Below are 27,930 nucleotides of genomic sequence, written 5' to 3' on the forward strand. Positions count from 1 at the left end.
CACCCAAGAACATCATACCTAAAATTCAGAACTTCCAGGACATATATATAATAAAGCAAGCATGCAGAAAAGTCTTCAGGCATCAAGGAGGCACAATTAGGATCACACATGATTTAGCAGCTACCATTATATAAAGGAATGGAGAATTTAAAATGCAATATTCCATGAGGCAACAGATATATGTTTATAGCCAAGAATAACTTATCAAGAAAAACTGAATATAATGTTACAAAGGAGAAAATGGAAATGAAACAGATGATTTCAAACATTCTTGTTGAAAAGACCAGAGCTGCTTAAAAACTTTAACACTGAAACAAAGGAATTAAGAGAATACAACTATTTTTAAGATGGCAAAGAATGGGAATATGAGAGATTATCCATAAATTAGGAAATGGATGAACACATTTTTGTTAACAAATATGCTGAAATACTATTGTGCTCTAAGAAATGAAGAAGGGGATAGTTGTGGAAAAAGCTAGGAAGACTTCTATGAATTGGTACACAATAAAATTAACAAAAAGAATATATGACAGCAATACACTAAAGGCAAACAAATTTTGAAAGAATCAAAAATAAATCAATTTAATGATCAAGCAGGGATTCATAAAAGTAGTGGTAAGACGTGCACCTACTGATAAAGAAGTGATGGACTCAGAGGGTAGAAATTTTTTTAAAAAATATTTGGACCTGAGCAATGCAGAAATTTGTTTTGACTAAACATATTTGTAATGGGTTTGATTTTTCTTCTGTTCCCAATATAAGGTGAGGTTGGGGAGAGCTTGGAGTGAGAAGGCAGATTTTTGCTGATTGTAAAGAATAAAATATAGTTTTTTTTAAAAATAACAAAAACAATACAGCCAACACTTTGAAAAGGCTCTAACCTAGTCAGGTTCATCATAAATTTAAGTCTTTTAAGCAACTTTCCCAATGATATTTGCAATTTAACTATTTTGAATTGTTGACTGAAAAATTTGTACTGTTTTGCTTTTTTTTAATACCAGACAGCACAAAACTCATATCTGGAAAAAGTTTGATTGAAAAAAGGTCTTTGATCCTAGGAAATACTATCATAGACTGCCTATTTTTTTCCCTAAATGCTCTTCTATAACACTCTATCCCATATCCTTTGAAATCCCTTATCCTCTTTATCTGTCTCTGTCTCTCTGCCTCTCTGTCTCTCGCATTCTCTTATCTAACTGTCCATCTTTCTCCTAAAATATGTTATCAATTTTTGAATGTTACATTAACCAGTACTACTCTTGTTGGAGAAAAGAACCATTACCCAATCCTCAGAAGAGATAGCTCTGAAGATAAGATATGTAGATCTATGAGCTCTAATTATCTATTCTCTAACCAAGACCTTCAGCCTTAATCTGGCCCAAGAACTTGTGGTAGAGTTATAGGAAAAACAATAAGGGAAACCTAGCTCACCCAACTAGTGACCTGAGGGTTCTTTATGGAGGCCTTATTGAAAATGAACCCAGATTAGCAAGCAATAGGATATTGGATTGTTGTCCTAGTTCTTCTGCTAACTATGTCACTTCACCATGACTTTAGACAATTGTAAGAAATGGTGTGTCATAGTAAAAGCTGCAATGGACTTGGAGTCTAAAGACCTGAATTCAAATCCTAACTCTGCTACTTAGTAATTTGGTAACTTTGGACAGGTCACTAAAACTCTCTGGGCCTAAGTTTCTTCATCTCTCAAAATAATGCCTGCCCTGCTTACTTCTTAATGCTTGTGAGAATGAAATGAAAAGTAACCTTTATTAGACACTATTAAAATTTCAACTAACTTTATGGAGATGATATTGTGTAACTTCTTCTGAAGTATCAGTTTTTTCATATGTCATTTGGGATTAGAGAGATCAGAGACCTCTTGATCGATACCCCACCCCATTTTAAAGATGAAGAAAACTGAAACTCACAGGCAAATGGTTTCCCACCTTGATCATTAAACTGATTTATTTTTGATTCTTTCAAAATTTGTTTGCCTTTAGTATATTGCTGTCATATACTTTTTTTTTTGTTAATTTTATTGTGTACCAATTCAAAGGGGTATTAGAAGCAAAATCAGGATTCGAATCCAGATATCTTTTCTAAATCCAGTAGTATTTCCACAAAAACATTCACCAACTGGTTCATTTTCCATCTGTTCAAAGCCATACTCCAATTCCAACTTTTAAGTGGCTTTTGACTGAGGAGACCAGAATTTGATTCCTGGCTCTGTCATTTGATACACATGTAAACTTCAATAAGTTATTTTAAGCTCTCTGGACCTCAATTTCCTTATTTGTAAAATGAGTGAACTGGATTCAGGGATTGCTAAAGTCTTTTCTAGTCCTTAATTTTTTGATAATTTTATTATACTGCAAACATGTCATTGGTACTAAAAAAAACCTCTGATCTTGATTCCATAGTATCAATATTGCTCACACTCACCTACTGTTGGATTCAGGGGTCAACTGTCCTTCTGAGATAGGAGCAAAAGGTATATTTGAGAAGTAGAAAGTCTTTGATTTCTGTCCTTTCCAAAGGTCTCTTCTTAGAGTCCAGCAATGAGAGAGAAAGAAGGTAGAGATATATGGAAGTGCATTAATCCAAATGAATGGAATTCCCAATGTGAAATAGAAGACTTTTCTCCCTTGTGAGTTCAGGGAAACAAGCTGAGGGAGAAAGAGAGTAAAGCAAGCCACAGAGCAGGCCATCAGGATAATTTGGAGTACCTTCAAACTTGGCCCAGTGTTAAGTAGAAATGGAAAACAATGAAGGCTTTGAGGTTAGGGACCAGGATGGAGGTGTGTCCTATGTAGGCTTTTTATCTAACCCTGAAAAAGACAGAACTCGAGACCTGGCTCCCTCTACCACTTTCTGGAAACTCATCTCTAGAAGGCCCATGATAGGTGAAATCCTTTGCAAAGATGAATTCTGGGTGGAGTCCAATGAGCCCTTAAGAGAAAAGAGAGATTTCTCATAGAAAAGTGAAAGGTAAGAATTTCACTTGGTAGAACTGCATAAGTGCAGTTTATCTAACATCTATCTAGGGCTTCACCTATGTACATATCAGGGCTACTTCCTTTTCCTATTTGGCACAGTGGGTATAGTACTAGATTTAGAATTCCTTGAGTTAAATCCCAACTTTAACATTTATCAACCATGTGATCAATCTATGATATGGAAATAATAATATTTTAATACTCTACAATTTGTGGGGAAAGTGTTTTATAAATATCTTTATATGCCATTAAGATGTGATAGTGGGGGTGGCTAGGTGGTGCAGTGGATAAAGCACCAGCCCTGGAGTCAGGAGTACCTGGGTTCAAATCCGGTCTCAGACACTTAATAATTACCTAGCTGTGTGGCCTTGGGCAAGCCACTTAACCCCATTTGCCTTGCAAAAACCTAAAAAAAAAAAAAAAAAAAAAGATGTGATGGTGGCATTAACTTCAACCTCTACCAAAATCAATGATCAGCTTCTATTATCAACACCTGTGTGGCACTTCCTTTATCTACATTTAGTTAAATTTTCCCTATCATGATAATGATCAGGAAGCTAGGTGGCACAGTGGACAGAGTCCCAAACCTGGAGTCAGGAAGATCTGAGTTCAAATATGGTCTCTGATTGTGTGACCTGAGTAAGTCACTTAACCTGTTTGCTTCAGTTTCATCATCTGTAAAATGAGTGAACAAGGAAATAGAAAACCACTCTAATGTCTTTGCCAAGAAAGTCCTAGGTGGAGTTACAAAGAGTTTTGTTGAATGACAATAGCAATCATGATTATAAGGAAAGAATTATTACTTAACTTGTTCAGTGTACTTTGGAGGTAGAATTAAACCTTCAGTCAGTTGCCAGACAATCAATCTTAAAGCAATTTGTTTACTTCTAAAATTTATCTCCAAAGCAATACCATTGTGTATTATGGTCTGTTGACCTTCCCTTTGAAAGGCTGATTAGTCACTGAGGTTAGACAAGGCCATGTTTGGCATTGTTTTTAAAAAAAAGGGTAATACTTTAAATAAGATCAGTTGTTTTTGGTTCTCAGACCTTAGCTTATTGTTCACCATTCTCTAGATAATAGAGAGTACATTACCATCAGATAACCAGATAGAATGAAGCTGGTTTTGGTTGCTGTTTCTTCATACAATAAAATCACTATAATCTCTAGTCTCCTTAGATGAAGGTTGGCAAAATTGCTTAATGGAGTTGCCCAACATGACAACAATTGTAGAACAATCTGCAATAAAGTAGCCATAAGTAGACCTGGTCACATATTATCAAAGTATATTTATCCCTCCAAACATGTTTTCTTGGTTTGTGTGAGATCGTTTAAAATAGGGCATATTCTAGCCATTTGGTGCACTGGATAGAGTTCTGGGTCTGAGGTCAAGAAGACTTATCTGGAAGTTGTGTACATGTTTCAAATTCAACTTACTAGCCATTTGACCTTAACCCTGCTGACCCCAGTTTCAACTAGAGAAGGAAATGGCAAACCAATTCAGTACCTTACTAAGAAAATTGCAGAGGGTATGACAAAGAGTCTGACATAACTGAAAATGACTAAGCAATAACAGCCGAGGTTTTCAAACTCTGAATCTAAAACTTTCAGAATACTTTCATTTGTTCATTTATTTAACAAAAATTCATTATATGTCTATACTAGATCCCAAGGAAAATAAAGAATTCAGCCCTTATGGAACTTAACAGTCTAAAAGGCAACTGATGGTACAGTGGATAAAGCAATGAACCTGGAATCGGTAAGTCCTGAGTTCAGCTTTGCCCACAGAAACTTAACTATATGACTCTAGTCAAGCCATTAAATCTCTGTTAACCTTAGTTCCCACAAGTATAAAATTGAGATGCTAATAATATTGCCTCTATCCCAGTTGTTGTGAAAATCAAATGAGATTTGATATTCATAACATGCTTAGCACAGAGGCTGGCATATAGTAGACAATTAAATGTTTATCTCCATTCTCTTCCCTTCTAGTAGGGAGATGAGACACAAACATAAATAGCACAATATTCTTTGTTATGTTAAATTAGTGCTGTTCTGTGAGGTCTAAGGAGAAATATTCTTTTTTAAAATAGTATTTTATTTTTTCTAATTACAAGTAAAAACAATTTTAAACATTTGCTTTAAAAAAAACTTTGTGTTCCAAATGTTCTCCCTTTCTCCCTCCTTTCTCTTCTGCTCCCTAAAATAGTAAGTAATATGATATAGATTATATATGTACAATCATGTAAAACATGCTTCCATATTAGTCAATTGAGAAAGAAGAGAAAAATCAAAAGGAAAAACATGAAAAAATAAAGTAAAAATAGTATTCTTTGATCTGCATTCAGATCCTATCAATTCTTTCTCTGGATGTGAAAAGCATTTTCTATCATGAGTCCTTTGGAATTCATTGTCTTGCTGAGAAGAGCCAAGTCATTCTTAGCTGATCATCGCACAATGCTATTGTTACTATTTACAATATTGCTTCAGTTTATGTAAGTCTTTCCAGGTTGAAAAAGTTATCTAAATAAGGATATGGGAAAACTTTTTTTGGTCAGTTCATTTAGACTTTAGAGCATTAATAGAAATTCAATAGATTTAGAAGACAGAGGACTCAGTGTAAATGAAAATAGTATAAATGTTAGATGTGTATATATATGCCCATGTAAGATATATAAATATACATGGGATATAAAAATCTATAGATAGGAGATGTAAGTGGAGACACATAGATATTTGCAGAATCTTGCTCACCCTTCTCCAAAAAGACAGTAATTCTTATCTTAATGAGATTGAAAAAACATGATACTGACTCTTATTTTCCTCTGAAAAAGAGGTTTTAGACTATAATTACACATCTCTTCTCCCTTTTAATATTACTGTCACAATGTATTTTTTATGTTCAACAATCCACCTTTGTGAGTACTATCTTTTAAAGAGAAAGATTATCCAAGATTATACCTAGAGGCCCTCCTCATATAATGCTAATTAAATAAAATATCATCACAAATAGTGAATCACACGTAAACTATCAAATTGATAGAAATGGATATCAGAGAAGTTGCACATATTATCATACATTGGAAAATACACAAAAATAATTGAATTCTTAAGAAGGGAGTAAGATGAAAACACAATCAATCAATAGGGAAACTCTTGTCTACTCTAGGGGAAATTTCCCAATGTCTTCAGAGAAGCAAGTTTGAAATCAAGAGCATGTTGTAGTGCTTCCTTCTACTATATGTACACTACTTCCAAAGTCTCTTTTTTCTCTCTCCTCTCTAGAATCAGGATTGAAGAGAGTGTAAAACTATGAATATTCTCTCTTAAAGCAGTAATAAATTGAATAATTACTTATCTAAAAAATGCTCTCACACCAACTTCATTCATAAGACTCAGATGTAGGGTTGTAACATCATACATTTAAATCTCATTTAAACAGAAGCACAAAAATTATTCCAGGCTTGGAAATCCAGGTTACACAAGCAAATTGTATAATTTAGTTGGGAATGACTTTGGTGGTTTTTCAGGTATTACATTTCAGAGAAAAAGGAAACTCCAAGAATTATACCATAATAAGTGGGTATCCACCTTCCATCTTAAGATTTCAATGGTGGGAGAATCCACTCCAATCAATCCATAATATTGATGGAATTCTCAAATTATTAGGGTATTTTTTTCTGACATTAAACTTAAATTTGCTATTAGCAACTTCTTCCAACAGCAATTGGTTTTGTCCTTTACGTTCAAACAGTACAAGTCAAATTCTCATGCCACATTATAGCATTTCAAATAATTGAAGATAGCTATTGCTATTGTTCCATCTCTTCTCTATATTAAATGTTGAACTAGTGCTAATATGGTAAGGACTCAAGGCCCCTCACCATTCTATTGTTCTTCCTCTGTAGACTCTCCAGCTTAGCAATATACTTTCTAAAGTGATAATGACTGACAATTAGTAAGTGGTAATATGGACCTACACCAAAGTGATTATGTAAACATAGGAAAAGATGTGTGAGAGATGTTGCAATAGTATATTCAATGGGATTTGTAACTGGTCAGAGATGAAAGATAAACAAAGTCAAAGAAAGTCCAGATTTTTTAGGTGGGATGCTTCCTGATGGTGGCACCCCAGACCAAAACAGTAGATTATAAGGAGCCAAGGTTAAGGGAAAAAGATAATAGAAAAGGATTTAAATATATAAAGTTCAAAATTCCAGATGAACATTTAAGTAGAAACTATTGGTGGTTTTAAATGAAGCTCAAGAGAGATACAAAGATGGAAAAATAGATTTAGATTGTAAACTCCTTGAGAGTAAGAACTGTCTTTTGCCTCTGTATGCACAGTACTTAGCATGGGGTCTTGCACATATGAGGCATTTAATAAATGCTTATTAAAAAATGAACGAATTGTTTCTGAATTTATGGAGACATGAATTTGATGGTTGAAGACACAAAAACTGAGATTGCCAAGGAAAAGCATTTACAGAGCAAAAAGAAAAATAACCAAAGAAAGGAAACACCCATCAGGAGAAGGTAGAAGAAAGAAATTAGAAAAGTATGGGGAGAAACCAAAGAGTGTGGTGTTCAGGAAACAAAAAAAAAAATGTGAGTATCCAGTAAAAGGGGCTGATCAATAGCATAAAATGTTATAGAGAGATTAAAAAAGAAATGGGAAGAGAATGCTTAGTTTGATGATTAGATCACCTTTGAAAATATAGTTTCATCAAAGATCATGTCAACAATCAATATATACACATTTTTTTTTTACGTGGAAGAGTGCTCCAAATAACCAATAATAAAAAAAATTCAAATCAAAGCAACCTTCAGGTTTAAATCACATCTAGTAAATTGGCAAAGATAACAAAGATAAGAATCAGAGTGATTATGGAAGATGGGGTACTAGTATACTGTTGATGGAACTATGAATCAGTAGAACCATTTTGAAAATAAATTTTTAATTATTCAAAAAAATGATATGTACAGTCTTTGACCCACATATTCCACTTTAAGGTTTATATCTCCAAGGAGGTCATTGATAATAAGAAAGCCTCCATTTAAGCCAAAATATTTACAGCAGCACTTTTTGTAGTACCAAAGAATTGGAAACAAAGCAGATGCTCATTGATCAAGGAAGGATTAAATAAATTGGGGTAGACTAATATGATAGAATATTATTGTGCTCTAAGAAATTATGAATACACAAGATACAGAAAATATTTATGCTATCTAGTATAGAGTGAAGAAAGTAGGATCTCCCCAAATACATACAAACACACACACACACACACACACATACACACACAGAGACATACATGCAAATACACAAACTAAAACATAAATGGAAAGAAAAATCACAAGAAATTCAAAAGGGAATACTACAAAGCCTCAAAAAACAAACATGATTCCAAAGAGGATAAATGAGAAGATAATCCCATATCACTCCTTTGCAGAAATGGAAGGTGCATAGTTGCATTATATGTATCTTTTTCCATCAATATGTTGATCAATTTTGCTTATTTTTCTTCTCCCTCCCTTATTTTTCTCTTTTAAAAATGTTATTTTTATATGAAATAGTTCTGTGAAAAGTGAAGGGACAGAGATACTAAGAAATTTCTGGTGATATAAATAACAAAAATTAAAATTATTTTTGCAAGTATTACAGATGAGGGAAATGAATAATAATCCCCAGGGGACATTTAAATGAGCATGGTTTGCTAGAAGACTTCAAAAGGTAACCTAATAAGTAATTTTGAACAAAAGCTATACTAAAATATGACAAGAAAAATTTATTATAGGAAGAGAAAATGAGCTGTTATGTGGAAAAAAATAAAGGAAAACAAGATGTCGGAGAAATGGGGGGGAAAGTCTCTAGACATCCTGTGAGAAATTATATAACTTAGAAAAAAGATACACAGAATTGTATGTATGGATGGGTTATAATCAGAATCAGAATCACTACTGATAATATCTAATAATGTAATAACAAGATTACCAATCCATTTAAGTATTTTGAATATTTTTATGCATCTTCCCTACAGTATTCAAGAATGTGGGATATCTAAAGGAAGCAGTCTGCAAATTCAGTCACTACCACTGATATCAAGGGATAGGATCTTAGAGTATCAGCTTTTAAAAACCACATTAGTTTTGGAAATATGTTTTACATCATTGCACATTGTAACCTATATTGGATTTTTTAATATTTCAGGGAGGTGAATAAGGAAGGAGAGGAAAGAATTTGGAATTCAAAACATTAAAAAATGTTAAACATTGTTTTCACATGTAATTAGAGAAAAAATAAAAATATATATTCACATTAGTACACACCATCATTTTACAGATCAAAATTTAATGTGATGTGGCTTACTAGAAAGAATTCAAACTGGAGAATCAAAAGAATTTTGAGTTCACATCTTGGTTCTACCATTCATTGCTCTTTGACCTTGAACAAGTGCCTTAAATTCTCTCTGGTCTTCAGTTTTCAGATATGTAAAATAAGGAAAATAGATTTGATCAGTTTTTCTCCAACTACTGAATAACCAATATTTAACAGCAAACAAAGTTTTCACGGACAAGGTTCTTGATTTTTAAAAAATAGTCTAACCTATTCTTACTCTGAAATGGTACAATTGTATTTCAAATTTCCTACTCAGTACTGATGTTTTCCTAAGAAATGCTTGACAATGTTATCCAATCCTCACCCCTGCCCCCAGGATGGTTATTTTATAAAATAAGTTATTTTTGTTCTAAACTTTTCTCTTTTGTCTTTTAGAATGCTGTCTTCTATCATCTCTTATTTAGAGCAAAAGTTGCTAGGTCTTATGAATCTTAAATGGTGATATCTAACTGTGATACTTAAAATTATATCCTTCTGGATGCTTTTTAGTATTTGTTGAATTATGTGGGCTCTCTGGACTGTACGACAATGGTGGGGCTTTTCCTTTTGGAGTTTCTTGCAAGAAGTAATTGGTGTAGTCTTTCTATCTTTTTTCCCTCTATTTCTAACAGATCTGGGCAATTTCAAACATTATTTATTGAAATATAATACTTGAGCTTTTTTTTAAATCATGGTTTTCTGAGATAATATATATATATATAATTACATGTACATATACATATTTGTCATATATATGATTTCCTTCTATTTTTACTGTTTTTTGATTTTATGCTAGATTTTTTTTTCTTGATTCATGGAATCATTCTTTTTGGATAGTCTGTTCTAGTCTTCACAGATAAGATCTATCATTCTCTCTTTTAAGCTTATTTTCCTTGTCTTAGTATTATTTACTATCCATTGTTGTTCATCCAGGGTTTCTAAGATTTCTATGTAGCATTTTTTTTACCATGTCAAAGCATTCTTAGGGGATTCCTCTGCTACAACTGCCTCTAGGCATAGCCTTTCAAGCTAAATATGCCCTATCCCTTTTTTAGCTGGTACCCAGTTTGGATAATGAGTGCCTTCCTTTTAACCATTGCCTTCTAGTTGGTTTTTTGTGCTGTCCTGTAGTGGAAGATGTCACTGCAGTTTCTCATTGCATTTCTTGGTGATTTTTCTATCTGGTGTGAACTTCAGGGTTTTGTGGAAGTAGAATTTTAGAAACTGGACAATCAATTTCCCAATCCTTTCCAGAAACCGATCTATATATTTTATTTTTATCTTCAATTCTTAAAACCTATTAATGTTTCAGAGCTAACCCTAATTCTAAATGCCTCCCAATTTAAAGCTTAAAAATTGTATCCTATCAGTGTATACCAAAGAAACAATGTAAAGACTGGCAAATTGCCTTCTGTGGTGGGGTGGGGGCAAGAAAGTAAGATTAGGGGAAAAATTGTAAAATTCAAAATAAATAAAATCTTAAAAAAATATATATCCTACTACTCGGGACTCTTGGTCCATGACTCACTGAATCAATAAAAGCTACCTCACTGCAAAAGGATGGAAGGTCCTTAGTATTTTAAAAAACAAATATTTAACCAGTTCACAACACAGTGTTGATAAACACTGGAATTGATGTTCTAAGCTCCCTGTTTTAAACATCTCTAACTTTCATGATCAGAATCTCAAATCACTCCCGACATTCTCTAATTGATCTTGTTTTAAATTGATCTGGAGCCTTTGCCATTTTATGTGCATCCCATCAAAAAATAAAATGGCATTTTTTATTAGAGACCAAAAAAGAAGAAGAAAGGAAGGAAAGAAGGCAAAAAAGGAAGGAAGAAAGTAAAGGGAAAGTGCTGAAATATTTCCCTGGAGAAACAATGCAAATTGGTGGTACTTATGGATACCTATTCACTGGAGCCTTCAAAATGATGAAGGCATTCTGTGGGACAACTTACAATCAAATCAATAACATTAACAACCTCTAATTTTTTTTAATAAACCAAGCAGAAGATAAACAGCATTTCTTCTAACAATGTAGCAAAATAACTGACAAGAAAAATACCTCATTTACATAAAAATCCACTCTTGCAGATTACCATACTGTTTAGTATCAGATTACCCACACACTTAGGAACACACACACACACACACACCCAGACAATATGCATGGGGTGCTATATATGTACCAACCACATCTATCCAGAAAAACTCATATCTCCAATACTTCAGAGTCATCTATGAACTCTAATTATTTCATTTTGCCACTTTTTTGCTGGGCATCTCCATTCCCTGCTAAGAAGCTGCACTGAGTTTTTGTGTAGCTGCCTTTGTCATCAGAAGGTTTTCAAATGCCAAATGGTTACTTCTACAAAGCAGAGACTCAGGAAACCTTCTTTAGCTATTGTAAGATTCAGATTCAGAAAGACTAATCCAGATAGTAATCTAAAGGTGTTCTTAAATCCTTCAGGGTTGCAAAAATTGTGCTATCTTAAGAAGTCTGAAAGATTGTTGGCCTTTGTCCCACTTAGCTCAGCCATGGACCACAACAAGTTTCTGTAGGGTCTCCCAGAGAATAACAAAGGACTAGATATAGAGTGTTGATAGAGTTAGTGAAAGAGAGGGATATCTCTTCAAATGCATCTCTCTTCCTGGTTTTTGTATTTCTGTCAATACAATTCCCATTTATATAGCACTTTAAGCTTTACAAAATGATACAGACTCCAAGCTTTAAGGAAACTAGGGCTTTGGGAGTCATATGTCTTCTGTCTAGAATTACTTTGGTAAGGTAGACAAAATAACACACTTGACATTTATTAACATAAGCTTATTAAACAAGAACTTTCTTAGAGATGTCCCAAAATATAATATATTGCTATGAAAGATCGTGAGATTTTTGTCACTGAAATATAAAAGTAGTCTGGAGGAACAGTCATCAGGGAGGCAGTAGAAAACTAAATTGGAGAATAGGAATGATCTATAGACTCAATTAAAGACCATTACATTTGATAGAAACCTTAAAAATCAATTAGTCTGGGGTGGCTAGGTGGCACAGTGGATAGAGCACTGGTCCTGGAGTCAGGAGTACCTGAGTTCAAATCCAGCCTCAGACACTTAATAATAATTACCTAGCTGTGTGGCCTTGGGCAAGCTGCTTAACCCCATTTGCCTTGCAAAAACTAAAAAAAAATAAAATTAGTCTAAGGTTTAGGAAACTGAGAGTCACAAAGATTAATTGGAAGGAAATAAGTATTTATATATTATGTACTATGTGCCAAGCACTATCATTTTTTATCTTTATCCCAAAGATATTATCATTATTATCATCTCCCTTTTTCAGTTGAGGGAACTGAGGCAAACAGAAATTAATTGACTTGCTCAGAGACACATAGTCAGATTTGAATTCAGGTCTTCCAGGCCCAGCAATTTATCTACTGCTCTATCTAGCTGCCTTGTGACTTATCCAAGACCAAAGGTTCAAAATTCAAATCCAAATCCAAGTCTTCTAACTCCAAGTCAGTAAATGCCTTTCTGACTATGCCATGCTGTTTATAGTCAACATGCTTTCTACCTCCAATATATTTTATGATACTTCATGATAAAGTTTTCTGACATAACCATGAAAGAAAAATAATCTTCCTGGTGTTTTGGCAAACAGGATCTGCCTCTCTCTGGAGAAATTAGCAGAGATAAAAGCATCACTCAAAGATTAGATAACCACAGTACCATTGTTTCTTGGAACTAATAACCAAGTCAACTTCCTGAAGTCCTGACCGCAGATTCCAGTAACAGGATGGCAGGTCTTGTGGTTTTTGCTATTAGCTAAAACCTTTGGCCAGAGATTGTGCCTTGAACTTGGCCAGTCATTTTTAGAATGTCCAAGACTCTTAGTATCACCCTCCCCATTGGAAAGACCTGAGGCAGGCTATGTTTAGGCTAGATTGTTTCAGTGGTTTCAGCTAAATGGTACTCCCAAATTTCCTGTTTAAGTTGAAAGAAGGCAATAAAAGAGGGGGTCCAGTCCTAGATTTCTATCTCTGTGTCTATGTTACTGGAGAATCTATATGTAAAGCACACCTTTTATATAAATTCCCTTTACTATCTTAAAGTCCATGTATTAAAATTGTCTCATCTGCAAATGGTTCAACTAACCTTTACATCGGTGGGGTTACTTGATCATTTCAGAGAAGCATTTAATGCATTTGTATTGGATCTCTAAGACAGAGGTTCCATGTATAGGTTCCTGGTAGATGTGGTCCGAAGGAGACAGTAGTCTTCATCCTAACCAGTTAGAAGAGGTGCTCAGAGACAGGGTGAATATTTTGAGTGGAGACTAAGGTGAGACTGTGGTAGAGGCAGGGATGGCTGGTAGTGGCTATGGTGCAGCAACCAGAACAATAGAAACATATACTATAGAGAGATAGATACTGCAGGAAAGAGTAGTACCAGGGCTTCTGATGTTTTCATCCATCCAAGTAGATGGTAAGCTGTGTCCAGAACATGGGGGATGTCTCATCTTTGGCACACTTTACCCTGGTTTAGAGTTTAAGCAACTGGTGAGTGCCTCTCCCTTTCTTTCTAAGAGGATGTTTAAATTTGTTTATTTGCTGTTTTAAGTAGAACCTTAAAAGCCAACTCATTACAGCTAAAATCTGGTGTGTTTTATCTGCTTTTGGTGTATGAATGTCCCTAGGTGTAAATAGATACTAGATTTCAATTATTTTTATTCAGTCAAGTCCAACTCTTCATGACCGCATTTAGGATTTTCTTGGTAGAGATACTGAAGTGGTCTGCCATTTCCTTCTCTAGCTCATATTATAAATGGGGAAACTAAGGCAAATAGGCTTAAGTGACTTTCCCACATGATCTCATAACTACTAAGTGTCTGGATTTGAACTCAGAAGATGAATCTTCCTGACTCCAGGTCCAGCTCTCTATCTGCTGAGCCACCTAAATGTCAAGCACTGGTCCAAAAGTGGACTCTTGACTGATGGCAGAACAAAATTAAGAGAAATCTTGTCATTTGTATTTGTAAATTTTTAGATAAATTTCCCCAAAGAATGAAATAAACAGTACTCAGTGTCTTTCCTCCAAGAAAAATAATTCAAAGCTCATTTTTGATATCTGGGATGATAACAATTGAGACACATAACCTCACTCATTCACCCTTCTCCCTCTACCACACATATATTCAGAAAAAACTATCTCAAGAGTGGAGGTTAGGACAAATACTAAGGAACAGAATCTCCTCAGTGGGAAAAAAATGGCATTAATTGATCCTGATTAGCAAATCTCACATTCAAAATATCATATCTGGGCTCAGCTCTCAGATAAAAGTCCCCCAAATGGACTAGGACCTAATGAAGTTCACATGCCATTACTGCACTTGAGTCTGTGAGTGGGTAATGAGTGGTAGGAGGAATATTGAAGGACTGTGCCCTTCTCAGACTAGTTTAGAATAAATAGAGTGAAATACTAGGGATAAAATATCTGTTTCATGGTCTAAAGATTTTGCTAGGTGATTCAGTTGATAGAATGCTGCACCAGAAGTCAGGAAGACCTTTGTTCAAATCCATTCCAAGACATTTACTAGTTGTATGGCCCTGGGCAAGTCACTTAACCTCTGTATTTATGCCTTTATCCACAGGAGAAGGAAATAACAAACAAAACAAGTATCCTTGCCAAGAAAATCCTGTAGACAGTATTGGTGATGCTCCATGGGATTATGAAACTGAAACAAATTTTGTCTGAACACCTCAAAGAACTTAAGTTACCTTAAGTGGACTCATAAATAGTGTTTGTTCCCCAAAATAGCATCCCAGGTAAATGAAATCAAATTTTAAGATGACTTTTATTCATTTGTAAAATTTTGGAATAAAAAAATTAAGTCAATAAAAATTTGATTTTTTTCAAAAATTCCCTTGTATGTTTTTACTTCCTTTCTATAAATCTATTAAATATATTATGTTTTTAATTTCATTTTTAACACAGGAAAGGATCTTAACAAATCTTTGAAACCAGTTTAAGTCCTATGGTTAAATTAATTTCACTCCTCATGTTCAGCATCAAGTGCAAGACCCTTTTACTAATCTAAAGATCAGAATTGTTTATATATCTGGGCCTTAAATAGATATTATTAATCACTAACAATGATGTGTATGCTTTGAGTTGGTTTGTCTAATAAGGAAGAAGAAGAAGGAAATAAGCATTATAAATATAGCCCCTACTATATACCAGGCACTGTGTAAGCTAAATGGAGCACAACTCTTTGAGTCAGGTGCTCTTGCTCCCCTTTTTTTTTTAATTGAAGTAACTGAGACAAGACAGATTTGATTTGCCTAGGGTAACACAACTAAGAAGTATCTGAAGCCAGATTTGAATTGAGGTCATCATGACTCCAAACCCAGAGCTCTAATCACTGTGCCAGCTAACACTAGTAGGCATGATACATTTGTTCTGAATGATCCACATCAACAGTCCATATATGCCACATACCTAGTTGTGTGGCAGTGGAAAAGATAGAGTTTCAAGTCATTGAATAGATCAAAATTAAGTCAACTATCCAAGAATTAAATTTAGCACTCTGACCTTTTTCTAAATAAAAAATGAGCTAAATGGGCAAGGACAATTCCATCATTTTCTGTTTCATAGAATTTGTATTATGCCTTTTATCAAAATCTAAAATCCCAACTTTTTTTAGTACTAATTATAGTGAAAGTAATGAAGAGGGAGCAGATGATCATAGGTCTAGGACTGAAAAAGATAGGCCTATTAGTCAAAGTGCTTATTTTACTAATGAGGAAAAAAGGGCACAAGGATGTAATATGACTTGCTTAAGGTCACACATATAATAAATATCAGAGGTGGGATTCCACAACCATTGATTTCTCCTCTGGATCACTCTGCTTCCTAAATATGGAAGACTGGAAATCATAGCAAACTGAGAATCAGACAATCTGACTGGTATTCAGTAGCAATGAGATGTTGCACAAATCATTTGACCCCTACCCCCATCTTCACTGTCCTCATCTTTTAAATACGGTTGTTGTTCCAGATAATCTTCATGGCCTCATTCATCTCTAAAGATTTAAAAACTGAAGTTATGGCATTATTTGTATCAAAAGGAAGTTAGCTATTAGTGAAATCAGGTGTTAGCAAAAGGGAGGTAAAGATTCCATCTTGTTCATTTTATGGAAGTGGAAGAGTTTCCTAATATATCCACAGGATAGGAAATTGGGGGGGGGGATATTATTGGAATGTAAGAGTAATATATATGTATTAAATAAGATAGATCAGACCTATAAGGTCAAGAAATTTTTTCAAATAACTGGGGGGGGGGGGTGGAGTGTGTCTATGAAAAGTAGAGGCAAATAAAATGACAAGATACAAGCTATCTGATCTGACCATTGAAGTACCTTAAGGACAGGTTAGAAAAATGGTAGAATGGGTTTAAGAAGCATGGAGAGGGTAAGCAAAGGAATAGTTATCTATAAGGCTTCTCTCAGAAAGAGGAGTCTTATATTCATCCAAGAGAATTTGAATTGATCAAGAGATCATGACTAGGATAGATATAGAAATTAGGGTGGGATGTGTTCTCTCTGTATACTAGAATATACATATATATATGTATATATATATACATATATATATGTATGTATATAAAATACATATATATAGCAACCTAAAAGATCAATATAAGGTCTTCTTGCAAACATTTTTATGCCAGCTTGATTATTATCTAAGTCAAGGTATTTTAACTTGATGTCCAAAGATCTCAGGACAGTGATAGATTTCAGGGAGTTCATGAATTTAAGGGAAAAAATACATTTTTATTTCAATAAAGCTCCTTTTCTTTATTATCTTATGTATTTTTATTATTAGGATTTAAAAACAAAAAATTAGGTTGAGATCATCTGACCTAAATGTACAAGCTCTATAGAACTTGGGTTGAAATTGTGCTATTTCCTCTTTTGGGGAGACCAATGTAGGTGGTGGGGGGAGGTGAAAAAGTCATATGTCTTTTGTAAACAGACTATGAATGCAGCTGTTCTTTTGGAGAAAGAGGAAGTGCTTATTTCAAGCCTTACCACAAGCCCTGCCAGTTTATTTCTCATTACGATTAGCAAATGGAATCTGTAGACTGTAATACAAATAGGGTGTTCCTTTAGGTCACATAAAATTTGGAGGGAAATAAAAATTCTTTATAACCATAAAACTATAAAATCTTTTATAACTGTAATTGTTGTTTTCTGCTTCTTTCATCATCATAGTTACCACAAGTATCCCTCCCTCTTCTTTTCTAAAGAGCCTTCCCATATAACAAATACTATTTTAAGAGATGGGGGAAAATCAGCACAAATGATTAATTCATTGAAAAAGCCCAGGGGGGTGCAGCCAAGATGGCAACAGAAGATCCTCACCTAAGTGTTCTCTCCATAATATCTTAAAAATCATAAAATTATGACTCTAACTAAATTTTTGAGAGACAGAACTCACAGAAAGATCCATTAAAGCAATTCTTCAGACCAAGGTAACCTGGAAAATAGTGGAAAGGCTCCACTTCACGGGGTTAGAGGGGCAGCCCGCCAGAGTGAAAAAACTTCAACCTCCAGGAGGCAGCCCCAGGGCACCTGGAAGCCACAGCTCAGGGCAGCAGGGTCAGTTTCCTGATCTACACCCCGGGGAATACTGAGCACAACTTGGGGGATCAGTCGGGGGGACCTCTGCCAGAACAAGCACGCAAAGCCCAGGCCATGGGGTAATTGCCACAGTTAGCACTGTCAGTACAGCGGCAGGCCACCCCAGCAGCCCAGAACAAGGAAATGGAAAAAGGCATGGAGCCGGCAAGCAGGAGCCTCCAGGCAACTGAAACCCATTGAAGGTAGGGGAGACTTCCAAGATTTGTCCTCTGTACCTGGAACAGGACTCTGAGGCCCTGACCACATTCAGATCCTGAACACAGTCCAGGCCCCCCATAGAACAGCCCCCCCCCAGCCCCATGGCAGAGGGGGTGCGCTTGCAGTCATTCACAGACCAGGAGGAAAGTCAGAGTTTCACACACTGAGATCCCTGTGGAGAAGTATCCCAATAGTACTCAAAAGCTCAAGAAGCACCCCAAAACCAGGCACAGGCTGGAGAAATGAGTAAACAAAGAAAAAAGAGGAACACCATTGAGAAATACTTTGTCTATGATCCCAAGGAGGATCAAAATATTCAATCTGAAGATGAGGAAGTACAAACTCCTGCATGTAAAGACTCCAAGAAAAATGAAAGTTGGGCTCAGGCTATCATAGAGCTCAAAAAAGATTTTGAAAATCAAGTAAGGGAGACAGAAGAAAAATTAGGAAAAGAAATGAGAGAGATGCAGGAAAAACATGAAAGGAGATCCAAAAAATGCTGAAGAAAATTGCTTGCTAAAAACCAGCTTAGGTCAAATGGATAAAACAGTTCAAAAAGTTATTGAGGAGAAGAATGCTTTAAAAAGCAAAATTGGCCAGATAGAAAAGGAGATAAGAAAGATCTCTGAGGGAAAAAAAATCCCTCAGATGTAGAATGGAACTAAAGGAAGCTGATGACTTTGTAAGAACTCAAGACATAGTACTTCAAAACCAAATGAATGAAAAATTAGAAGAAAATGTGAAACATCTCACTGAAAAAAACAAGTGATTTGGAAAACAAATTCAGGAAAGATAATTTAAAAATTATTGGGATGCCTGAAAATCATGATCAGGAAAAGAGCCCTGACCTCATTTTTAAAGAATTCCTACAGGAAAATTCCCTGATATCCTAGAAGCAGAGGGCAAAATAGAAATCAAGAGAATCCACCTATCACCCCTGGAAAGAGATCCAAAAAAAAAAAACAACCCCCATGAATATTATAGCCAAGTTCCAGAACTCCCAAGTCAAAGAGAAAATATTACAAGCAGCCAGAAGGGACACAATTCAAATATTGTGGAGCTGTAGTCAGGATCACACAGGACTTAGCAGCAACTACATTAAGGGCTCATAGGGCTTGGAATATAATATTCTGGAAAGCAAAAGAGCTTGGAATGCAACCAAGAATCAACTACCCAGAAAAACTGAACATTCTCTTCCAGAGGAAAAGATGAGCTTTCAATGAACCAGGGGAATTTCAAATGTTCCTATTGAAACAACAGGACTCAGGTGAAGCATAGAGAGTGGAGGAGAAGGGTAAAATATGAGGGACTTAATGATGATGAACTGCATGTATTCCTGCATAGAAAAATGATACTAATAATACTCATATGAAACCTCTCATTCAATAGAGCAGGTAGAAGGAGCTTTTATAGATGAAGCACCGGAGAGAACTTAATTTGAAGATATAATATATTGTAAAAATGCAGTCAATGGCTAAAAGGGAAACATACTGGAAGTAAGAGAAAGGAGAGGTGGAATAAGCTAAGATATTTCATATAAAAGATTTTTTTTTATTTTACTGCAATGAGCTATTGCAATGATATGGAAGAGGGGAAGGTGAGGGGGAATGAGTGAACCTTCACTCTCATCAGAAATGGATCAGAAAGGAAACAGCACATATGCTCAATGGGGTATAGACATCTAGAGTAAGAAGGAGAGAAGGGGGACAGGGGGAAGGGCAGGATGTGAGTGATGGAGGAGAGGGTAGACCACTGGGGAGAGTGGTCAGATATAACATTTTCTTTTTTACTTCTTGCAAGGGGCTGAGATTGGGTGGCCTGTCTGGGACCACAGGGCCTGGTGGTTGTTGGGTCTCAGGGGTGGTGTGTGGGCTCAGGGTCTCTTGGCCCCAGGGTCAGTGGTCAGTCCACTGCACCACTCAACTACCTTACAGAGCACTTTAGAAGAGGGACAGAGTAAAAGGAGAGAGAAAATATAATATAAGGTAGTGGGGAGGTATGGATGGAGGGAATTACAATCAGCAACAACAGTGGAAAAATATGGAAGTAACTTTTTTTGATGGGACATCATAAAGAATGTGAGCCACTTGAGACAGAGCTAATGGTATCAGAACAAACTGAAACACATTTTTCTTCTCTTTCTTTTACTTTATTTCTCATGAGGGTCTATATTTTTGGGGGGGAGGGGATATTATGTTTACTCTTAAGCAAGAATATTTTAATAATGTATAAAAAATTACTTGTACAAAATTTTTAAAAAACTAATAATAAAAAGAAAGAAAGAGAAAGAAAGAGAGAGAGAGAGAGAGAGGGAGAGAGGGAGGGAGGGAGGGAGGGAGGGAGGAAGGAAGGAAGGAAGGAAGGAAGGAAGGAAGGGAAAGAAAATGTCCAAAAGCCTGGGCTATATGTAGTACTTGAGGACTTCCCACCTCTGTGAAGGTTTGGGGGTGTCCTTTCATATATCTTCATTTAAGTTTTGCTTGATCTTTTTAATCTTGCTACATTTACTTTTTATTTCTTCAGTGGTAGTTGTTCTTTCCATTTATATTATTCTAGTGATTGTGTATATTATTTTCTTGGTTCTGTTTACTTCACTGTGTATAAGGTCACATAAATCCTTCCACATTTCGCTATATTTACCACCCACATAATTTTCTGCAGCACAGTAATATTCCGTGAACATAGCTTCATGTAGTTCTATTTGTTTAGTCGTTCTCCCAGTTAATAGTCATTGACCATCTTTGTTTCCAATTATTTGATATAATACAAGGTGCTACTATAACTGTTACGGAGGCTTTCTTATTAGCAATGACTTTTGAGTATAAGTGCAGTAATAGAATCTCTGATTCAAAGACATTTTAGATTCTTTTTATTTGCATAACTACAAATTGCAAAGATAAGAATCTTACTGGGGATGGAAGCACAAGCCATTTTGATAACCATATGAAGTGAGTTTTGATCATTTTAACATTTTAAATGTGTTGAGGAAGTGGATTAGAGTACTTCCATGGAACTGAAGTTTGCATGGATTTCCATGGAGACCAGATGAAATACTCTAATCCAACCCTCTTCCCCACCTTATCCATTCCCCACCTTAACAAATATAAACACACTTACAAATCCTAGACTAAACAAGTTAGCAGGTACTAGAAATATGAGAGTAGTTTTGGTTTCTTTCCCCTTTTCACCACCGAATGATTTTTCTTGGAATTGTACTTCTGTAGATACTGCAATCTCTCCTCTTGGACACATATAACTATACTCAGTTTGCCTAACTACCTTTTCAGTGTTCAGATAAAAGTAGGTGCCTATGGATTGAATAAATAACTGATACTTGACTCTACTATTACATAAACATTCTCAAGAGAATATAAATCTTTGCTATTCTTCCACATCATTTCCACTTTTTTACTCCTCCCCAAGCTGTGGATACCTTCAAACTGAGGGAGTATTTTATCACCAGCCACTACTGTTATTCATGGAGCACATATTGAGATTTGTGAGGTTATCTGAACAATGCCCCAGATGTGTTGCCCAGGAGTGTCATTAACAACATATATAAAATTGGAAGTGGTTTTCCTTGAGTAGTACAGAAACAGAGCCCCAGTGGACAGAGCTCCAGGCCAGTTTCTGAAAATACACTTTATATAATCATTTATTTAATCTGTGACTTAGAAATTTGTTATTTTTGTTACTTGGTAAAAATGTATAACTTCGGGGGCAGCTAGGTGGTGTAGTGGATAAAGCACCGGCCCTGGAGTCAGGAGTACCTGGGTTCAAATCCGGTCTCAGATGCTTAATAAATACCTAGCTGTGTGGCCTTGGGCAAGCCACTTAACCCCATTGTCTTGCAAAAACCTAAAAAAAAAAAATGTATAACTTCATTGATATGAGGGTATGACCAGCATGAAAATTCTCTCATCCAATGCAGATGGCTATTTTGTAATTTATAAATTTGAGGAACTGTCTAGGCAATGAAAGTTAAAGTGATTTGCCTTTGGTTACACAGGGAATATGTGTCAGACAAAAAGCAGGATTTGAATCTTGGTCTTCTTGACTGCAAGATCAATCCTCTCTTCCTTATATCAAAGTGTCTATCTTTAGAATTACATTAACTTTTTCTTAACTATGGTCAGTTTCTTAACATGTAAAAATAACTTTCATAGATTTTGAATTCCTTAAGTATAGCAGGAAAGTAATCCATTTTTTTCAATATTGAAACTTGTGCAATGAAGAAATGAAGAATAGACTCTCTTTCTTTTCCAAATGTTTATCCTCCTTTTCTTCTTAATTTTTCCAACATAGTGGACAATTATTATATATGAACAACACTATCATTTAACTGAATTATTAGTCTAACAATCTGATTCATACATCTCTATATGTATTCACATGAATCTTCAAGCCATAGTAATCATTTGCAGCTTTACTGATCAATTATAAATAGGTAAACTCAGGCAAGTGTTTTAATGAAGACAATAAGAATAGGTATTAGACCCTCACAACTCTCAAATGAATAATTCCTCATTTAGTTATAATAGATATTGAATTAATTTTCATACCAAACAAAAAATGATTCACATAAAACTTTTTTAAATTTAATAATTTTTTTTACAGTTTTGAATTTTTCTCTTTTATCTTCCCACCTCCAACCGAAAAGGTAAGAAAAACAAAACCCATTACAAATATGTATAGTCATAAAAACAGAAGCCCTTATTAGCCATATCCAACAAAATGGAGAGGGGGAGGAAGAGAAAAAAAGAAAAGAAAATATGCTCTGAGTCTATCAGCTCTCTGTTTAGAAGTGAATAGAATATATCAAGATGAGTCTTCTGATATTTCGGTGGATCATGATATTGATCAAAGTTGCTAACTTGTTCAAAGTTAATTATCTTTACTATATTGCAGATTACAATATTGTTGTTATAAAATCTCTATTGATTTTTCTAACTTCAATTTACATTGCATATAGAATTTATGAGTTCAAATTAAGCTGAGCTAGTGTACCTGTCTCATGACATGAATAGTTATAACTTACTCTCACTTCAATTCTGGTTAATAAGTAAAGTTAAACTAAGAATTTAAGATGGTCAAGAGAAGACTGAATGAGATTCTCTGACTGCAGGCCATCCTGAGAAGACCTCATGGTCACCATGGCTACACAATACACCAAATGGATAATTTATTTAAAGACTAGAGCTGCTGGTACATTAGTTTCATTCATGTTATAAATCCTATACTGGAGGATTTATTGTGACAATATATTGATCAGCATAGAGATGAGCCAGAGCTTAAGAACTCATTCACTACCAGCAAGGGTACCATGCAGTAATATGAGAGGAAGAATCAGGACCCAAAATCCCAAGAGATTGGTTTGGAGGTTTGATCTGTTTTATTTGTCGTTTTCAGTTCTAGATTGGAGGGAAGGAGTCCCTCACCACCCCACCCCAGGCACTCAAACTATGCTACAGGATTCCAGCCAAGATTTTACAATCAAGAATTCCTAGGAAACCATCTCTGAAACATAAGATACTCTGGACTTGGAACTGAGCTTAACTGGAGACCTAATCCTTTTCCCCTCCCCAAACATTTAGTAGGAATTCTAGCCACAAGGTCTTGACAAGAAGCGAAATCTTTGTATCACAGTTCTTGCTACACATTCGAAGTAAATATTACTTTTAAAAGCTAACCTAGGAATTTAAATGGAACTGACATGCAAACAGACTCCCTCCGAAAAAACTGAGAGGAGCATGATTAATGGGAACTTCAGGCAGTAGCAGAGGTAAGGATCACCCACCCAACCCCCTTAAAGCACACAGGCCAACTCTGAGGGAGGGGTTAGTGGGAGTCAGAATAATCATTATTATGTAGATGGGACCTTTTCTGGTATGAAATTGTGGGAATCTTTAGAAAGCTTCACTGCACGGGATTTTAAATTTGGGGTTTGGAGTTTGGGTCTGTTTTGTTTGTCCTTTTCGGTTCTAGATATCAGGGATGGAGTCCGACCCTACCCCACCCCATGCACTCAAACCATACTACAGGATTCCAGCCAAGATTTTACAATCAAGAATTCCTGGGAAACCATCTCTGGGACACAAGATGCTCTGGACTTGGAACTGAGCTTAACTGGAGAACTAATCCTTTTCCCTTCCCCAAACATTTGTATATCTCTCTCTGTTCTTCCTTTACATTCAAAGTAAATATTATTTTTAAAAGCTAATCCAGGGGCAGCTAGGTGGCACAGTGGATAGTGCACCAGCCCTGGAGCCAGGAGTACCTGAGTTCAAATCTAGCCTCAGACATTTAATAATTACCTAGCTGTGTAGCCTTGGGCAGGCCACTTAACCCCATTTGCCCTGCAAAAAAAAAAAAAAAAAAAAAAAACGAAAAAAAAAATTTAATCAAAGAATTTAAATGGAATTGACATGCACAGATTCCCTCCCACACAGATTCCCTCCCCAAAAACTGAGGGGAATATGATTAATGTGAACTTCAAGAAGTAGCAGAGATGAGGGTCACCCACCCAAACCCTTTAAGCACACAGGCCAACCACAGGCCAACCCTGAGGGAAGGGTAGTGAGAGCCAGAGTAATCATTGTTGTATATGACACCTTTTCTGGTATGAAATTGTGGGAATCTTTAGAGCTTCCCTGCATGGGACTTTAAATTTTGGATATTTTTCTTAGTGTGTGTTTCCTTATAAGTCAATTCCATTAATATATCTTGGAAAACTTTATATTTGTTGATTCCTTGGGTGTTTAGTTATTTTAGATATATTGTTGAATTTTCGATAAGGATTGATATTGAGTTCAAGATGAAAAGTGTGGAATCTTTATCAATAGAATTCCCATCTACTTCTCTTTCTCTTCAATTCCTTCCCCTTCTCTCTCCCCCCTCCCCCCCAGCTCCCCCTTCCCTTCTCCCCTCTCTTCTCCATCCCCTTCTTTCCCTTCCACCCCCTCCTCCTCCATCCTTCCCTCCCCTTCTCCCCTACCTCTCCCCTGTAGTGGAGGATTGATTGTGACAGTGATATGATGATCAGCATAAGGATGAGCCAGAGCTTAAGAACTCATTCACTGGATCAACAAAAGGGCAAGAATAGCAAGGGAACTAATGAAAAAAAAATGTAAAGGAAGGTGGCCTAGCCCTACCAGATCTTAAACTCTATTAGAAAGCTGCAGTCATCAAAACTGCCTGGTAATAGTTAAGAAATAGAGTAATGGATCAGTGGATTAGGGAAGCTTCAAAAGAAACTGCAGTAAATGACTACAGCAATCCACTCTTTCACAAACAAACAAAAGATATCAACTTCTGAGATAAGAATTCATTATTTGACAAAAATTGTTGGGAAAACTGGAGAATAGTATGGCAAAAACTAGGCATAGATCCACATCTCACACCCTATACCAAAATAAGGTCAAAATGGATATAGGATTTAGACATAAAGAGCAGTACCATAGATAAATTATACACCAAAAAATACACTATCTCTCTGATCTATGGAAAAGGAATACATTTATGATCAAACAAGAATTAGAACACATTATAAACTGCAAAATGATTGATTTTGACAATATCAAATTGAAAAGTTTTTGCACTAATAAAATCAATGCTGCCAAAATTAGAAGAAATACAAAAAGCTGGGAAACAATCTTCACAGCTAGGAATTCTGATAAAGGTCTCATTTCTAAAATATATAGAGAATTGCATCATTTGATAAATTGCATCAATTGATAAATGGTCAAAGGATATGAACAGACAATTTTAAATGAAGAAATTAAAGCTATGTATATATAGATTTTATATTTATATATATGGACATTAAAAAATGCTCCAAATCACTACTGATTAGAGAAATGTGAATTAAAAATAACAATGAGGTATCATCTCACACTTATTAGATTAACCCAGATGAGAAAAAGGGAAGATGATCAATGTTAGAGAGGATGTAGGAGGATTGGGACATTGATGCATTGCTGGTGGAGTTGTGAACAGATTCAACCTTTCTGGAGAGCAATATGGAACTATGCCCAAAGAGCAAGAAAACTGTTCCTACCCTTTGACCAGCAATTCTAATTCTAGGACTATATCCAGCAGAAACTGTAAAAAATGGGAAAAGTCCTACATGTTCCAAAATATTCATAGCAGCTCTTTTTGTAGTGGCAAAGAATTGGAAATTGGGATGTTCATCAATTGGGGAATGGCTAAACAAGTTATGGTACATGAATATTATGTTGTTCTATAAGAAACCATGAACAGTCAGACTCTACAGAAGAATGGAATGACTTGTGGGATCTGATGCTAAGAGAAGAGAGTAGAGTCAAGGGAACAATGTACACACATCAACAGCAGTATGAGATGAGCAGCCTTGATAGACACAACTTGTTTCAATAGTCCAAAGAGGACTATCTATATTAGACTGGTAATCGTCTATATTATCCCCAACCAGAGGAAGAAAAACAAAACAAACCATACAGAAAAAAAATTACGCCTTACAATTTATAAAACTTATCTCGTGTATCTCTTTCCCTTAATCCTAATTCCTCATGTCAAAAATTAATAATTTGTAAATATGTTTAACATATGTATGTAAAATGCTAACCTGACTGTTCTCTACTGAGGGGAGAGGAGGTTGGGAAGGAAGGGTGGAAGGAAAATTTGTAACTTGGAAATATGTATATACACATGGATGAAAATTTTAAAAATAATATTTTTTTTAAAAAAAAAGAACTCATTCACTACCAGGAAGGGTACCATGCAGTAATGTGAGAGGAAGGACTATATTTTCTTCCCCATGATCCCAAGAAATTGGTTTGGAGTTTTGGTCTCTTTTATTTGTTCTTTTCAGTTCTAGCTGTCAGGGATGGAGTCCCTCCTGACCCCACCCCAGGCGCTCAAACCATGGTACAAGATTCTAGCCAGGATTTTACAATCATGAATTCCTGGGGGGGGATGGCTAGGTGGTACAGTGGATAGAGCAATAACCCTGGAGTCAGGAGTACCTGAGTTCAAATTTGACCTCAGACACTTAATAATTACCTAGCTGTGTGGCCTTAAGCAAACCACTTAACTCCATCTGCCTTGCAAAAACATAAAAAAAAAAAAAAGAATTCCTGGGAAACCATTTCTGAGACACAAGACTTGGAACTGAGCTTAACTGGAAACCTAATCCCTTTCCCCTCCCCAAACATTTAGTAGGAATTCTAGCCACAAGGTCTTGGCAAAAAAAGAGAAATGTTTGTCTCTCTCTCTCTGTGTTCCTGCTTCACATTCGAAGTAAATACTACTTTTAAAAGCTAATATAAGAATTTAAATGGAACTGACATGTACACAGTCTCCATCCCAAAAAACTGAGGGGAACATGATTAATGGGAACTTCAGGCAGTAGCAGAGGTGAGGGTCACCCACCTAACCCTTTAAGTAAGTGCACAGGCCAACTCTGAGGGATGGTATAGTGAGAGCCAGTGATCATTGTTATGTAGATGAGAACTTTTCTGGTATGAAATTGTGGGAATTAGAGAGCCTCCCTGCATGGGACTTTAAATTTTGAATACCCTAGTTTTCCTACAGAATCTGGCAAATCTATTTTAAGGATCTTAATTTTACAGTTGATATTTTTCCTAGTGTATATTTCCTTACAAGTCACTTCTATTGA

The 27,930-nt window shown here is 35.6% G+C and overlaps 1 protein-coding gene across 2 annotated transcripts in view; it reads right to left on the reverse strand.

Moving 5' to 3' along the window:
• Positions 1-27,930, reverse strand: part of LOC141521941 (epididymal secretory protein E3-beta-like) — a 37,425-nt gene that overhangs the window by 4,645 nt on the left and 4,850 nt on the right. The window contains exon 1 of one of the 2 annotated variants that reach the window (XM_074234956.1): positions 2,443-20,560. The exons of the other annotated variant lie outside the window; for it this stretch is intronic. The gene's annotated coding sequence lies outside the window, so the exon portion shown is untranslated. Of the gene's footprint in view, positions 1-2,442; positions 20,561-27,930 lie in introns of those variants that run through there. 2 annotated transcript variants of the gene reach the window in all.

The sequence above is a fragment of the Macrotis lagotis genome, chromosome 4 (genome assembly GCF_037893015.1).
Source record: "Macrotis lagotis isolate mMagLag1 chromosome 4, bilby.v1.9.chrom.fasta, whole genome shotgun sequence".
NCBI classification, from domain to species: domain Eukaryota; kingdom Metazoa; phylum Chordata; class Mammalia; order Peramelemorphia; family Peramelidae; genus Macrotis; species Macrotis lagotis.